This window comes from Carassius auratus, unplaced genomic scaffold (assembly GCF_003368295.1).
Source record: "Carassius auratus strain Wakin unplaced genomic scaffold, ASM336829v1 scaf_tig00216410, whole genome shotgun sequence".
Taxonomy (NCBI): Eukaryota; Metazoa; Chordata; class Actinopteri; order Cypriniformes; family Cyprinidae; genus Carassius; species Carassius auratus.
In genome coordinates this window covers 113,786-129,450 of record NW_020528557.1, presented here as the reverse complement: position 1 = coordinate 129,450, position 15,665 = coordinate 113,786, and positions in this window count along the sequence as shown.

Genomic DNA, 15,665 nt, shown 5'->3' with positions numbered 1-15,665 from the left:
TTTGTATATGTGTATATATATATATATATATATATATATATATATATATATATATATATATATATATATATATATATATGTTTTTGTCTCAGATGTAGGTATTATTAGTTATATAAATATATAATTATATGAATGTATAACTCCTGAAACAATTATTAACCATTGTTAATTTTAATACAATATTAAAATGTTTATATAATTTAATGGAACTGAGCTGACATTAACTAATAAGGAAAATTTGTGTTGTTAACTATTGTTAAGAGAAATTAACAAATGCTTTAACAAATATATTACTCATTTTTAGTTAATCCATTAATGTTAACTGTGAGACCATATTGTAAAATGTTACACTATCATTATAAAAAAAAGGAGTTTGATTTTAGTGAAAAGAGTCATTTTTAAGAAATGTATAGTCCTTTATTGTAGTTTCAAAACAGAAGCCTTTGAGTGTATAACCATCCTTTAATATAGAGGAATAATAGGGCCAGAGGGACAGAGAACAGGAATAATGGTTGGGCGTTGATCTGTTGGCCCCAAGAAACCTGTATTTAGTGACTGGTGAGCTACATGACTGAACAGAACACAGCGACCCAGCTGTGCCACCGCATCATTAGGGAGGTATGTAATCTTAGATTTCATCAGATCGCATTGTCTACCTCACCAAAACTGTGTGCCTTTCACACCTGTTTTCCCAGGACACACTGAGCGCGCAGGCCTGTAAATCACTTTCTAAAGGCTTTCATTTGTTCAGGACTTTAAATGTTGCTGTTTGCTTCTGGCTAAGCCAGTGGCTGTCATAATGTTAGTTAAAGTTAGTATACACACGTTTCAGCATGACTTGGTTATGTTGTCCTTCAGCAATGGAAGAGCTATATGGCAATCGTTTGGATGGAAGTGTGGCTGTTATTGTCAGGTGAGAAGATTGTTTCTCAACCAGACTTGTTTTCGCAATGCTGTGGGATTTTTTATGCCTGAATGGAGGAGCAGTGATTTAATCAAATCCTCATTCCAGAGCACAGTTGTGTTTTTGTTTGGAAACTATGCCGAAGCATCCTGAGTTCCTGTTAGTTCAGTGAAATTAATGCTCTGTGTCATCCTGCTTTACACTTTTAAGTTTGCAACTTACAACCAAAGTGGTTTGTTTTCATTTAGGCCACAAGCATTATTTCTTATTTGGAAGAAATAAATGTCACTTCCTCTTATAGTCATTTGTCATCCATCTGTGGTGAGGACGATGATGCACACATACACACCAAGCACGCTGTTATTTCACACACAAATATTTCACAAGAATCATATTTTATTGGAGGAGACATTTTCAACACTTGTTTGTAGCCAACAGATTTAATTTCACAAACACTTTTGCCAAATCGTATTTTGCTTTGCTCAGGTAAAGTGCAATTTTTCCCACAATGCCTCTTTATTTCACAGTGGCTCTTTAAATAAACCACCTTTCACAATGATAACAATTTCAGTTATTTACCAGGACAGATTAAATAGTGGCCTACAAATTCTGTAGCATACTGTTGTAGCATGGAAACCAAAAAATATGAGATACACAGTTACAATGGAAGTCTATGGGGCAAGCAAGACTTGATAGACGTCACTTGATAAGAGTATTTCTGTACACACGTTGTTGTTTGTTTTTATAAACTGGAGTACAATTTATTTAGAAAGAGTTAATTTTTTCAGTAGATTACATTTAACCTGAAATATACTTTTAATTGCTCAGCTATAGTTATAGTTAATTGAATTTGTTCTGCTGGAATATTTCTTTAAGTCAAACAGAAGTATGATCTTGGCATTTTAAAAACATTCAGTTACAGAACCAAAAGCATTTGATGCGTCCACTCCAAGATCAAAAGTAACAGTCTGACTGATTAAAATTTTCAACGAAACATAATCATTGGCTCTTTCGTTTCTCACACCACGACACTTAGGAATCAGATGGCACTGTAATTATTTTATCTTGGTGAGACATACAGACTTTCCCGATTAATCACATCAAACTTTGAAACCAGCAGGCGTGAGAGAACAGGGCAGTAGGCGTTGAAGAATGTGTTGAAGATTAGATTAAAAAACATTTGAATTCCACCGTGTAGCTTAACATTAGAGAATAACTTGTGGAAAGGCATGTTGGCTCATGGTCAGGGTAAATCCAACCCTGTTTTTCCTTCTTAGCGAAGTTCCATTGCTTTGAAGGGGTAGAGAAGCATATTATTCACAGTGCCCAACCACACCATCTGCCAGCCCACATCCTGCATCTTACACCTCTTCATAGAGAAAATCAGTTTGCTTACCCCACTACAGTCTCCTCGCACTTAAATTAGTCCTTTGGACATTATTGTACTGTCATAATTTATTGTAATAATTTGTTGAGTTGGCTCATGCAAAAGTGTAGCTTAATCTGTTATTCAGATGCTTCACCACCTGTTTGCGAGCCTGTGATTCTTGGTGCGCTGCCATGCAAGAAAGGCATTTTAGAACACAAAGGGACCTTTCGTCTGTCACAGAGAGCTAGTTATTAGCGTTTCAGGATGAGAAACGTCTGAGAGAGGTCTGAGAAGAGGCCAAAGCCAACCAGTTTACCAGGCTGGAAAATACTGTAAACATCTGACAACCGCAGCCAAAAACCATAGTGGCTATTACTGTATGTGGGTGAATAATTGATCCAAAATAGCACCCATCCAAAAAAAAAGAGGAGGTTTGGTATAAATCAAATTATTAAGATGTATTTAAAGAGCAAAAAGGCATTTCATTAAACACTTTCTAAATTAGACATTATTTACAATAATGTATTGTATTTATACCGTTCTAAAATTAGAGGTTAGTAAGAAATGTTGAAAGATATTTAAGTAGTTAATCATTTTTTTTAGCACGGATGCATTAAGTTGATTAGAAGTGACATTAAAGACTTTAAATTGGTAAAAAAAAATTTTCAAAATTTCAAATAAATGCAGTTTTTTTCATTTTCTATTCATTAAAGAATTCTGTAAAAAAAAAAAAAAACATGAATTTCCCGAAAATTAAAAAATCTTTCCAGCTCCAAACTATTGTTTGTTTTTAGTTAGTTAAAGTTAGTAAGTTAGTTAGCTTAGATTGTATATAAAATAATGCTTGTAATTTCACAGGATCAGAAATCATCTTGCCCGTACAAGCCTTTGGGAGTCTCAAACATTCGGTCTCGGTTTGAGACAAGCCTGTACATCTGAGGAAGTGGAGCTGATCTACCAGTCCTATCAAAACAAAGCACTCAGTCAAAAAGCCCTTAAGCATCCGAGGCCAGGTATGGCATGGAATTCAACTTTAACCGTAATGCCACCCACTCGCTTTACCAGCGCAAAGACAACGAATCAAATGAAATCGGAAATGCGCTGTTTTGTGGCTGAGCTATTAGTGGATTTCAAAGCTGGCAGTTGTGGAGATAGATGGATTAGCTAACTTTAATAGCTGGCACAGCAGCATTAGAGCCGAGCTGAAGCAAAAAGAGGAACAATACGGCACATTAGAGAGGCAGCCAGCAAACATGAAACTAGTTCTAATTAGCATTCATTAACTATAGGGGAAAGAGCGATTATGGTCTTCAAGAAATGCATTAGCTAATGTTGCTTTTTCACATGTCAGCAGATCTGAATTGGGACTGTGTTGCTACATCGGAAGGTATTTGCGTTACACTCTCGAGGTTGCTGCGGGGGTTGGGGGATGGGGGGATGGGGTGTTTGCGCGGTTATCCCAAACAATGCTCTGCCTTTGTTTGTCTGGTTTTAAAGCTTCGTATGCAACTCAAGCTTAACTGGAGGTTTAGGTTTGACCCCAAACTTAAACGTTACACCTGCTTATCCATATCAAATGACCCAAATCAAACATACATACAGGAAAAATGAAAGCAAGACTTTGGGGTACCTGTAATATTCCACACCTAGCCCCGTCTGACGTATGCATATCAGAGCAAACCATTCGCAATATATTTTCTTTTGCCGTCATGTTGACAGTTTTCCAGCGCCTTGAGGAAATTGCTTTGGGTGTATGTATTGCTGAGTGAGGCCTATTCCCAGACGGTCAATATTTGTCTGTTTGTTTGCCAGCAAGGCCCATAGATTAAATGGGACAGGTTAGCAAGCCTCATCTAAACAGTGAGACAATGTCATTTGAGAAGTTAATCTTTTCTCCTTATTCGTATTCTCTAACGAGACGCAAGTCAAACATTAGTTGGCCACTTGTTGTTATTGGCGCTTTCACCTGCACAATCACTTCTATGTTATATTATGATTCGTGCTGAAAGCTTTCGGTGTGTTTAGGGTCACATGACAGCCACTGTTGATTCTACCAAACCAACTGTTTGCACAGCTCTCAGGGCATAAAAGTGTCTGTGATTACTGAGCAGACGTGTTGATACGGCCGTAGGTGTGGTGTGCATGGAGCTGATGATTCAGTTACCTTTGTAAAGACAGACAAAGAGCTGACCTTGGGTCTGTTATGTGGTGTCCTTTGACAAATTGACCTTCCCCTGCAACCCTGAGAAGACACAGCCTTCATTAATCCCACAACACGCTTATAATAGGTTGTAAATAAGTGCGATCTAGACAGAACAACGGGAATCTTTGACCAGTCTCCTTCAGCGAGAGCCAGGAGCAAAAGAAGGAGAAGAATGCTTTGCTAAATTCCTGTCATCTCTTTATCCCATGCTTTGTTGCCCCTGTTGTGAACGGTCAAGGTTCACCAAGAGCCCACACTAGGCCCCCTCACACAAACACACAGACAGTGCGCTCCCCTCCCCCACCTTCCTCCCGCCCTGTGTGTTCAGCTAATATTGACTCTCCTGGCTAACACTGCCTCTATTGAGCTGAACCATTCACAATAATGTTTGACCAGCATTAGAACATCATTGAGATAACAGGGGAGGCGAGGACCAGGCCTCGCTACGGTTACACGGCTAATGAAAACCAAAAGAGGAGTAAATGACTGGGGGACTGGGGGAAAAACACTCCAGATGAATATGGCTTCAAAACCGTACCATATTTGCAGTGTTGCGTACTGTGGCATTTCATTGAACAATAATAATATACAAACAGTTTAACAGTAGCTTTTCCATCCCATTTCATGTCATTTCTAGTTCCGTATTCACATTTCAGCATTTTAACTCGTTCCAGGTCACACACAGTATGCTTCCATTGCCCTTATCTGTAATATTGCTTCATCATGTCATGTTTGTTTGTGTTCTAAGAATCCCAAATAGGATGATTCACTTGGTACAAGTCACTTTAAGGCTATTCAGTTCACTTGGAAGCTACCTTGTTATTATTTACAAGCATCTGTTTCATTGAATACGTGTTATTTTAGTATTATTTATATGCTGTTATAGAATTTATTGATATTTTGAATGAGCTTTTATTTAAATATGTTCAGTTTTCATTTTAATGTCCGTTTTAGTAAAAAAAAAAATTATTATTAGGAAAAGAAGGACACTGAATTAATAATAATAATATTTTTAAACATTTTAACCCAAACCCTATCCGAGGTGGGTAAAGTTAATTCTTCTGATTCTTCTAAAAAAAAAAAGAAAAGAAAAGCAATGAAAGATTATTGAATGTTTTAACTGAAAAGCGGGATTTCTGTTGCTTTCAGTTATAATGAGCATCATAATTTCCTGACTCAATTCAGACTAGCAAGCATAGGAACGTACTAGCTCTCTAATAGCATACTACTCTTACTATTTCTGCAATATGGTAGTATGCTATTCTAAATGCCTCCCAATCATTTTCATACAGGTCCATCTCCTCCCCCTTCCAAAGTTTCTACCCATCAGAGCTGAAATGAAGAGAGGAGATGGAGGAGGTGCGGTGAGACTGGAGGAGAGTGCTGCCATCTCATGGCCACATACTGCCCTTTTCCTGACTGCTGCTGGGCTCCAGTTCATGCCTTGTTTGAATGGCTTCAGGTTATATTTCCACTCAGCCATGTAAGCTAAATGAAGCATATATAATGCAGATGAGAGAGGGAAAGAGGGGAGGTGTGAAGGAGAGTGATAGCACAACAGCTGTGTGTGTTGTAGCTGGTTGAGGCAACAGAGGGAGATGTCGGTATCTTTTTGTGTGAAAATATGTCATTGTTTAGGGGAAGAAAAAAATAAATAAATATGACATTAATATGAGCATAGAAGATTTATCTATTATCTAAAGCATTTGATTAATTTCAGTTCTGATGTGATGGTTTGAGATTTCTTGATGCAGTGTGGCACAGGGAGTTTTATATCTGAATAGACAGCTTGAAAACATGGGAATAATCTGGAATGGCTGCGTGTCGGCGCAGGTGATTTTTTTTTTTAACTTGACTTGGCAAGACTGCCTCTGTGATATCTAAAATGAATTATTCTAAACGTCTTTCAGCAGTGTTGGCAGACCATATGCGTGGATTGGACAGTAACTTGCATAACAATGCAGATTTGGCCTTGTCAACAACCAAGTTTGCCAGTTTCTGAGATTTAAGAACTGACTACAAGATTTTAATATAGCCCCATGCACACCATGCAATAATACAAATTATATATTATAAAAAAGCATATATTTTATAATAAATAAATCAAATTAAATAAAACCAGATTTAAACCAGAAATACAATAGGCAATAATTATTAATTTTAAATATTATCAATGTACGTTTTATTGCTGTTATTTTTGGATATATACACAGCACCAGTCAAATTTGGAATATATATATATATATACATATATATATATATATATATATATATATATATATATATATATATATATATATATATATATATATATATATATATATATATAAATGTTTTGAAGTTGCTTAGGCTCAACAAGTCTGCATTAAATTAAAATTAAAATAACTGTTCTGAATACATTTTAAAATATCATTTATTTCTGTGAAGGCCAAGATAAATTTTCAGCATCCATTAACAGTCTTCAGCATCACAAGATCCTTTAGAAATCATTCTAATATCCCGATTTGGTGCTCAAGAAACACTTATTATTTTCAATGTTGAAAACTGGTTTTGCTTAATATTTTATATGATTAAAAATAAGAAGAAATTTATCAGCAAGCATGCATTAACTTATCAGTCACAATATATTTTATTTTTTGTTTTAGGATCAAATAAATGCAGCCTTGGCAAGCATATAAGAGACTTCTCTCCAGAACCTCAAAAATAGTAATTATCTATATTGTATTTGTTCATGCCAACATTGTAAAACTGATTTTATATTTAATATATATTTTGTAGTGTTTATATACTTGGCAAATAGCCTGAAATGTGTTGAGTGGACCCCCAAAAATTCTGGCAGTGCCCCTGTGTATTGGCTTTGACAGAGATGAGCGATAACAGAGAGACATTGGCTGTTCTTCATTAGATTCTCCTCTGCCCCTCAGCAAACAGAAGTAGCTCCGGCCAAACAAGCTCAATCAAAAGGTGGCTTCACTGGACAATGTTAGCTCAGCAAATCCAGCTCTACACACACGGCTTCAAAGAATAGGCCCATCTCCACCGGACCTTTGATCTATTGTGTATTGATCACGAGGAGAGCAAAGAAAGAGTGATGCAATGGATACCCTAAGAGGGATTAGTGGAGGCCAGGCCAAGCTCAAATGTTCCTCAAGAGCAGCTTGGTCTCTGGGGCTTGGCCAGCTGCCCTGTCCTCTGACCATGCAGCTCTATAGTAATGGGTGCTCTCTTTTAATTAAAACAGACATGCATTGGTGGATAAGATGTCGTAATTTGGTCTAAAGTAACTTCAGAATGGCTTGAGTCTGATTATTGTAATGGTCTTACTCCATACTATTTTGCTGGTCCACTCCAAAGTGCTTCATATTCTCAGAGACTATCATGAATATAGAGCTCTTGAAGCGTAAAGACCCAGTGATGTAACTCCTCTGGTGCCATGCAGTCATGCTTGGACAGCAGCACTCGTCTCCCTACTGCAGATGTCTTTTATACCTTGTTTCCCGTCTCTCTTCAGCTAAGTTAAGTTAGAATGACATTGTGATTGTTGTTTCTCTGCCACCACAGACAGTTGGAGTGGCCCGTCTTGGAACAGTTTGCTCACACCTGTAGCTGACAGCCAGCGTGACAGCTCTCTTCAAAGTCTGTGTTTACAGAACGGCTCTTCACGACTACATGAAAGAACGGAAGAGATGAAAATCCTCTTTGAAAGACACAAGTTGGGTATCTAAGCAGCGGCAGCTTACGACATTTCATGGAAAGAATATTTTTATTGATAAATGCTCCCGGGGGAAAATACACAGTGCATGCTGCAGCTCGCCACCGCATAGATGTTTCTGTTTTCTGTATAATTTCTATAAAATCAAACCGATTTCAACAGGCATAAAAAGCAAGGGATGCAATAAACAAGCATGCCAGACACTCACAGTCTAATTTTGAGGAATTAAATACCTCCCAATACTATTTGGTAGTGCACGCTACTTAGTATACATACTAGAAGTAGTGCATAACATTTATAGTACATTATCCACCTTATTTTGCAATGCGAAAGTAAGCCATTTCCTGTAAGTATGTGAGACTTCCGACTCACTACAGATGAGGAATAACAAGAATAACAGTAAAACTCTTTGTGCTACAAATATATTAAAATGTGATAACAAAAAAAAATAAAAAATTAAATCATACATTCAAATTACAAATCCGGCCTTATGTTAAAAATAAGGTGAGTAGGATGTTTATGATTTCTCAGGAAACTCTAGAAATGTTTAGGCATATATTACACCAGTACTAAACTGATTTTGATCAGTATCCTGTGGAAAGACGGGGGCTATATAAGCTTTTAGGCTATATAACATTCTTGCTCTATAGTAGCATTGGAAAGTCTGATTCATTTTTTGATTCATTTTGAAAACTGATGAACCAGTTAAAACCAGGATTCACTTATTTGGCATCGATCAAAAGTTAAGTTCTATGTGGTATACATGTTTGGAATACATGTTGGGTTGAGGTTACAATGTAACAAATGTGGCAAGTTTTTTTCTTTCTTATTGCAATGTGCATCCACGTGAAACATTTCAAATCCATCAGCTGTTGATTGGATGGAGCCAGATCCAGAGAAAGAGATAAGGTAAACTTCATTTCATGCTGATTTTTAAATCTTTTTCTTTTTTTGTGTAAATGCATTCAAGTTTGTTGCCATCACTTCGAGATTCTGAATAAAATTTTGCCACATAATGATTTTAAATCTAATAGTAGAATCATTTATGTGTTGAAGATAGCTTGCATGCTACCTTTTAAACATGTCTATTGCCCACCTGCAAAACAGTAACTGGATCAAACCAACAAGCCATGTAAACATGCAACTCTGTGAAGGGCTCGCAGTGGTCACAGCAAAAGTGAGTCAACGGAAATCAGTTCTGGCAGACTGTCAGTGTTGCGAGGTCACAGCCTGTTAGAGAGTGGGCTGCACATGCACTAGACTTCAAGAACCAAAACAACGGACAGCTGCAGAGAGTTAAAGCACTGTCAGAAACAAAGACCCTGAGGGGAAAATAATGAACCGTTCATTCATCCTCATATTGTGATACACATGAAAGGATATTAATTCTGTGGAAACTACGTTTTGTATGTTGCTTATGCTGGAAGACATCTATGTTTTTATTATGAGTTTTTGGCATTTGCACCCGATCTGTTGATTGTAACATTCTTCTTGTTGAACAAATAACCTTCATTGTAAGAGAATCGTTGTCTCATTTTTACAAAGATAACTCCATTTCAAAATATAATGAAAAGTTCCAAACAGATGTCTGGCGGGCACCCATTAACTCCATTAAAATAATATTTACCAGTATCTGTTAAAGGGTTAGTTCAACCAAAAATGAATTTATTCACCATGTCATTAATTATTTAAAGCAGAATATCCAAGCTGCTTTTTTTCGCTGTGAAAGTGAATGATGACCACGGCTATCAGGACAGATGAATTTGATCCTGTTTCTCAAACAAAGCTATCATATGACTTCCAAATTCTTAGAATATAATGCATATGGCCCTATTTTATGGTGTTATCAGAAATTTCTAGAATATTTTTTACAAATAATTTCAAAGGATCAGAACACACTGAATTACGGGAGTTTTTGAAGTAGAAATAATGAAGTTTTTTTTTTTATTCAATTATAATTACAAAGAATCGACAAGTAACATGTTAAATAAAACATAAAATTTGAAGAAGAAAGTTTTTTTTTGCAAAACATACTCCGGTAATAGTTTAACTGTAATGACAAAAAGAGCGTAGCTAACACTTTGCTGAACTTGTTCTATGGAAGAAAGTTAGTACTGTCTACGGCTTTAGTAAATAATGACAATTTAAATTCTGGACTAATTATCCATTTAACAATGAGTTAAAATAGAGCATTTTTAGATGGTCACATGCAGCAGAAGCAGTTCAGGCGATATACATTTTCAGTCAGCGCTCTGAATGCACCTCAGGACAAGGCAAAATAGACCGACCCGGTGCAACTCATATCTCAATCGCTTATTGGGATGTGTGATGACGAGCAGGAGCCAAAGAGGAGTGAAGCACCACAGTAAAGCGAGATGAGACCCCAAGGAGGGCACGAGACGTGCTGAATGACAATTGCACCCGACTGCCAACACTCATCTGCATTTTAACCTCCCTTTAGACTGACACGCTGGCTCACACACAGCCACGGTCCTGACATATCCAGATGTAGAGCGGGAACCCTGCTTGAGGCCTTTATTAGCAAAGCGCCGGGCTCATGCAGTATTTACACGAGTCGTCCACTAATTGAGTTTTAATGTCAGTGACGGCTCCCGAGGACACATCAGATAGGTATATGGTGTTTTAAAGACTCATCTTTGGTTCAGCCGCCACCAACCACAACATTCCTTTCTAAACCTCATCGCCCCTGAGAGGAAGCTGCCAACATGATCTGAGAGAGGAAAAACCAGCCCTCCTCATTAAATTCGGCTAAAAGGCTGCTAGAAAGCCTCATCAGCTGACCACCATAATTGGCCTTAGTGCCGGTGGTTAAATAATTAATAAAGTCTGCATGGCAGCCTTGTTTATATCATGTGAAGGAAGGTTTCCGTCTACATAATACATAACATCAGAAACAAATGGGAAAACAGCAACAGCCAGTGCACCAGAGATCATTCACAGTCATCACAAGACATCTAGTTCACATGTCAGACCAAAGGCCGATCAAGTCAACAGGCCATGATTTGACCTGCATCTGTGGCATTGGTTGAAATGGGAGAGGAGTGATTAAGGGCAAACTGAATATTTAAATCGCATTAATGAGAAAATAAACAGAGTACCCAGGCTGATTACATATACGCACAGAATAAACATGAAGAAATTTGCATCTGAAGCTCATTAGACGGTCTGCCATACTCCAAATTATTCTGGCCGTTTCTCCCGCGGCAAGCGATAGACTCAGAGAGGACAAAAAAAGACTCTTTGCAGGAATTAATCATCCAAATATAGCAGATAAACCATGCAGTCATTTATTTTTATAAGCCAAGCTGACTAATTAGTGTGAATTCAAGCAGGCAGTTCTCCAGTACTTCTTTATTGTGTATTCTGCAGGTTAAGCACTTAAACAGAGAATCGCTTTCACTTTGTTTAAAGAACGAATGAATTTAGAAATGAGTCAAATGACTACTGTTGCATTCTGGAGAGTAGTTCTCCTCTGGCATGGTCCGTTCATAGGAAATGTAATTTCTCAAGGACTTTCATTTCTTTTGTCAACACAAAATCATTTACTTTGCGATTCATTTGTGCTCATGATCACAAACAACTTTTTTTTGTCCTTGTAACCTTCTTATATCAAAATATAAGAAAAAGAGCTCTTCTGCTGAAATCATTGTTCTCTTCCACTTAAGTCATTTGTTATTTCTGCATTTAGGAAACACACATTCAGGTCTTACTCTATCCTTGTACGTAAAGGCCATTTTTAACCAGCCGATCAATTTGTGATGAATAAAATTAAGAATGCATCACAACACAAGAATTAGACAAAATATAAAATTCGACATTTTGTTTTCGAAGTGAGAAACCTATCAGACCAAATAAACGAAGTTAAATTTGTAACAACATTTTGAGTATCAAATTGATTATTTACCTTAAAGGTGCACTTATTTTATTTATTTAATGAGTTTTTCACCATGTTTCCCATGGATTTTATTTTTTTTTTTGATTGTTTGCAATATTAGATATTTGCTGTCAGCCTTGATTCTTTTATTTTAGTATTGAAAGTTACAGTAACAGGAGATTGTTGAGATAAAGCGAGTATAGTAGACTCATGTAATCATGACACATCAGCCATTAGACAATCCCCTTCATTTAAAATGATCAATTTACTAATGAGTATTTTTTTTAATGAAGGAAACATTACATGCAGCTATCATAAAATTGCTTTTCAAAGCTACCTTACAATATGTATAAATGAATAAGCTTAATAGTGAAGGTTTTTTTACAGTGTGAGTTACCTTTCACACCGAGCATAAGTGAGCATTCATTGCTTACTTGCTTCAAATTGCTGTATTTCCAAGCGAGGTGCTCTCTGAGTGGTTGTCCCTTCGTCTTGCCCATGCATCTCTCTTATTCTTTCTCTCACTTCATTGGATCATCATCCTAATGCAGTAATCTAAAGCTCTATCGTAGCATAACATTATGGTTCCTGAGCCATTGCCAGCCGAGCCAAATGAATATATTGTAGTGTGGCTCATCAAACTGCGTATGGTCAAAAGGCAGAGCACAAGTGAGTTTAATGTCAGCACGTTGCTCGGGGCCCTTGACTCTCTCTTGGAGGCGCTCCATACTGGTCAATCTCTAGTACCTCCAAATTGAAATAGAGTCAGTGGAGCAGATGAGATATCCACCATCAGGATTTGGCTTTGGAGCTAATAGAGAGAGAAACAGGGCCCATGAACTGCTCTCTTTACCGAACTGAGACATGTCACAGAGGACAGTTATTGTACAATCCATGGGCAGATAGTTTAATCTTCTGAAATAAGACAATTTTATTCTCAGCTGATTAAAAGAAATCCCAAACACTGCAGAAAGATATGGGAGCAGACTTAGATACAAAAACACCCTCGAGTCAGTAGAAAAACCTTTGCATGACTTCCACTAGCTTGCTGTGGGAATGAATGGTAAAAATTCTTTCTAAATTAAATTTGCAGTTCAGGCCTTGTAAGCAATCTTTTTAATGAAAGGTAAATCTAGGAAGGAAGTTAAGATATTGGGGAAATATTTTGTAGGAAGTTTGCCTCATTTGAAATGGAATGTCTGGGCTTCAAACTCTTTAGACATGGTCCACTTCAGGTACTTCAGCAGAATTGCTGCTGCTCCGAACCCCTTGACCTGCACACAGAGGCACACTTTTTATCCCGATACAAAATTGCTTCTGCTCAAAGCAGCAAACACTCAATCACCCTCTAACATCTTACTCCTAACCAAACCCAACAAAGAACACAATAACATGCAGTATGACTGTAGTCTTACATCTTGGAAAGCTTGATGGAAGGAAACCTGAGCCAATGACCATTTACCACCTTTTTACCTTTTAGTTATTATGCTAAGCACGAAGGCCATTTTTGCAATATAATGCAACAATTTTAGTGTGTGAAGTACTGTTGAACACTCATAGGGGAGCTTAATTTTCCTCAAAAATTGGTGGTTTTACAGTGTGTGTATTCTGTAACTGATCCAACAACTGAATGACTCATTCATACATCATCACGTACATAAATGTTTGTTCACATTATATATGGGATGTGCGCAGTTTCACGTTAGACGATTCTCATTTTGATCCAGTGTCTTTGTGAAACTAATGCTGTATTAAATATTTCATCTAAAAAATTAAACATGGCACCATCCAAACACAAAGAGCTCAACGACTCAAATTCCAACAAAGAAAACACTTCTAAGGTTTTACTTTGTTAGCGCCAAATGGGGTAAAAAAAAAAAAAAAAAAAAGGCCAAATCAAGTACTAACACCGCTAAGCTTTAGGAATCGGTTTTAAAATATACTCATGAAAAGTTGCAAGATTTCAGTAACCGGTGACATTCTGGGGTATTCTAGGGCACATTCACATCAGGTCTGTGTGAATTAAGGATTTTAATGTATTTCAGTGACGCATTATATAATAAATACAACTTTGTCATTTAAATCAACTTAATTCTTTTGGACTGGATTTAGACTTATTATAATGACGTGGATGTTGAGGGACAATAAGTAACTTTTTAGGTATTTTATTATCTAAAATCAATATTTTTATTCATAAATATGCCCTCAATGGTGTACAAATACCTATTCCAATGTTTAAACTAATCCTCGTAAATGAAGAATTTATTATCTTTATATACATGGGACGGGTAGGTCGACGGAGGCTTCCATGTAGTTCCGCCATCTTGCAAAATTATAATAGCAGAGAGGGACAAAAAGTACTAAGCCAACGCGTTTCCACAGCGCATTTTCGGTCAGAGCCAGAAACGCAGGTGCAGAGCAGTGAGAGGCGCTTGAAACTGCACCGGCAAGTTTAAAAGTCTGGATTGCATTCTTATTATGGACCATACATATGCGCTCCACAGGAGAAGAAAACATCGTCGCCAAAACAGTCAAAAATAGAATGTAAAAGGAAACGTGACAGATAGATTACAGAAAACAAGAGTTAATGTCGGGGAAGCTTTTTCTAGGTGGAAAGGGCTAATGCTTGATAAAGATTTCAAAAGAGACGCTGAAGTGGCCAGTTTTCTTCTCGACAGGTAAGTCAGTGTTACAATCTATATTATAATATTTTTCTTTATATCTAACAATGCATATAATTCAGAAAATATAACGAATAAAGAAGACATAACTTCTAATTACAATATTTCATGTTTTCCACAGTCAGTAATTCATACTGTAACATTCGTTTGTTAGTTGTCATGTTGCAGTTTGTTTGAAATAACACACCTGTTCACCTGAAGGAAAACTCGACGAAGTGCTATTAGAAGACATCCCGTCAAAGCTTTTTGGTACATATCGCCTACCGTAGATGCAACGCGCATTTGAAAAAGGGAGGCGCTGGAGAGCAAAATTAGTTTAAATGCAAAATACAATTTCACCACTAGATGGGAGTAATTCCTACTTACTGTCCCTTTAAGGAAGTGGCAACTAAAAGGTAATTTGTGAGCAGAATTACAAGCTAATAACTCAAAAACTATTTAATCAAACATTCACTCATTGACATAAGTAATTTTAATGCACTTTTTTGCGTTTCTGTTCTTAATGAGTCTTACATGGGTCCTTGTAGGTCAGAGTAAAGTCATTAGGGTACCAAGAGTTTCTTCAACTACTGGCTGTGGACTAAACAGCTCTTAAAACACTGTCTACTAATAGTGACTTTCCACCACATCTCAGATGAAAATATTTTGTAATGGAAATAACATTTAAACAAAAAGATAAAATAAAAATTGCTCAACCTAACTTTTTGGCCAGTATTTTATGCATATAAGATTAACACTTTAATAAGAGTGAAGTAACTGTTAAGAAATTAAGTCACACCTTTTACAACAATTACAGCTTGCTGACCAAAAAAAAAAAAAATTCCCATTCTGATTTTTTCTTTCTTTTTTTTTTATGTTTACTTCACAAGTCTCATACTTCATCTTAAAGTATACATTGTCT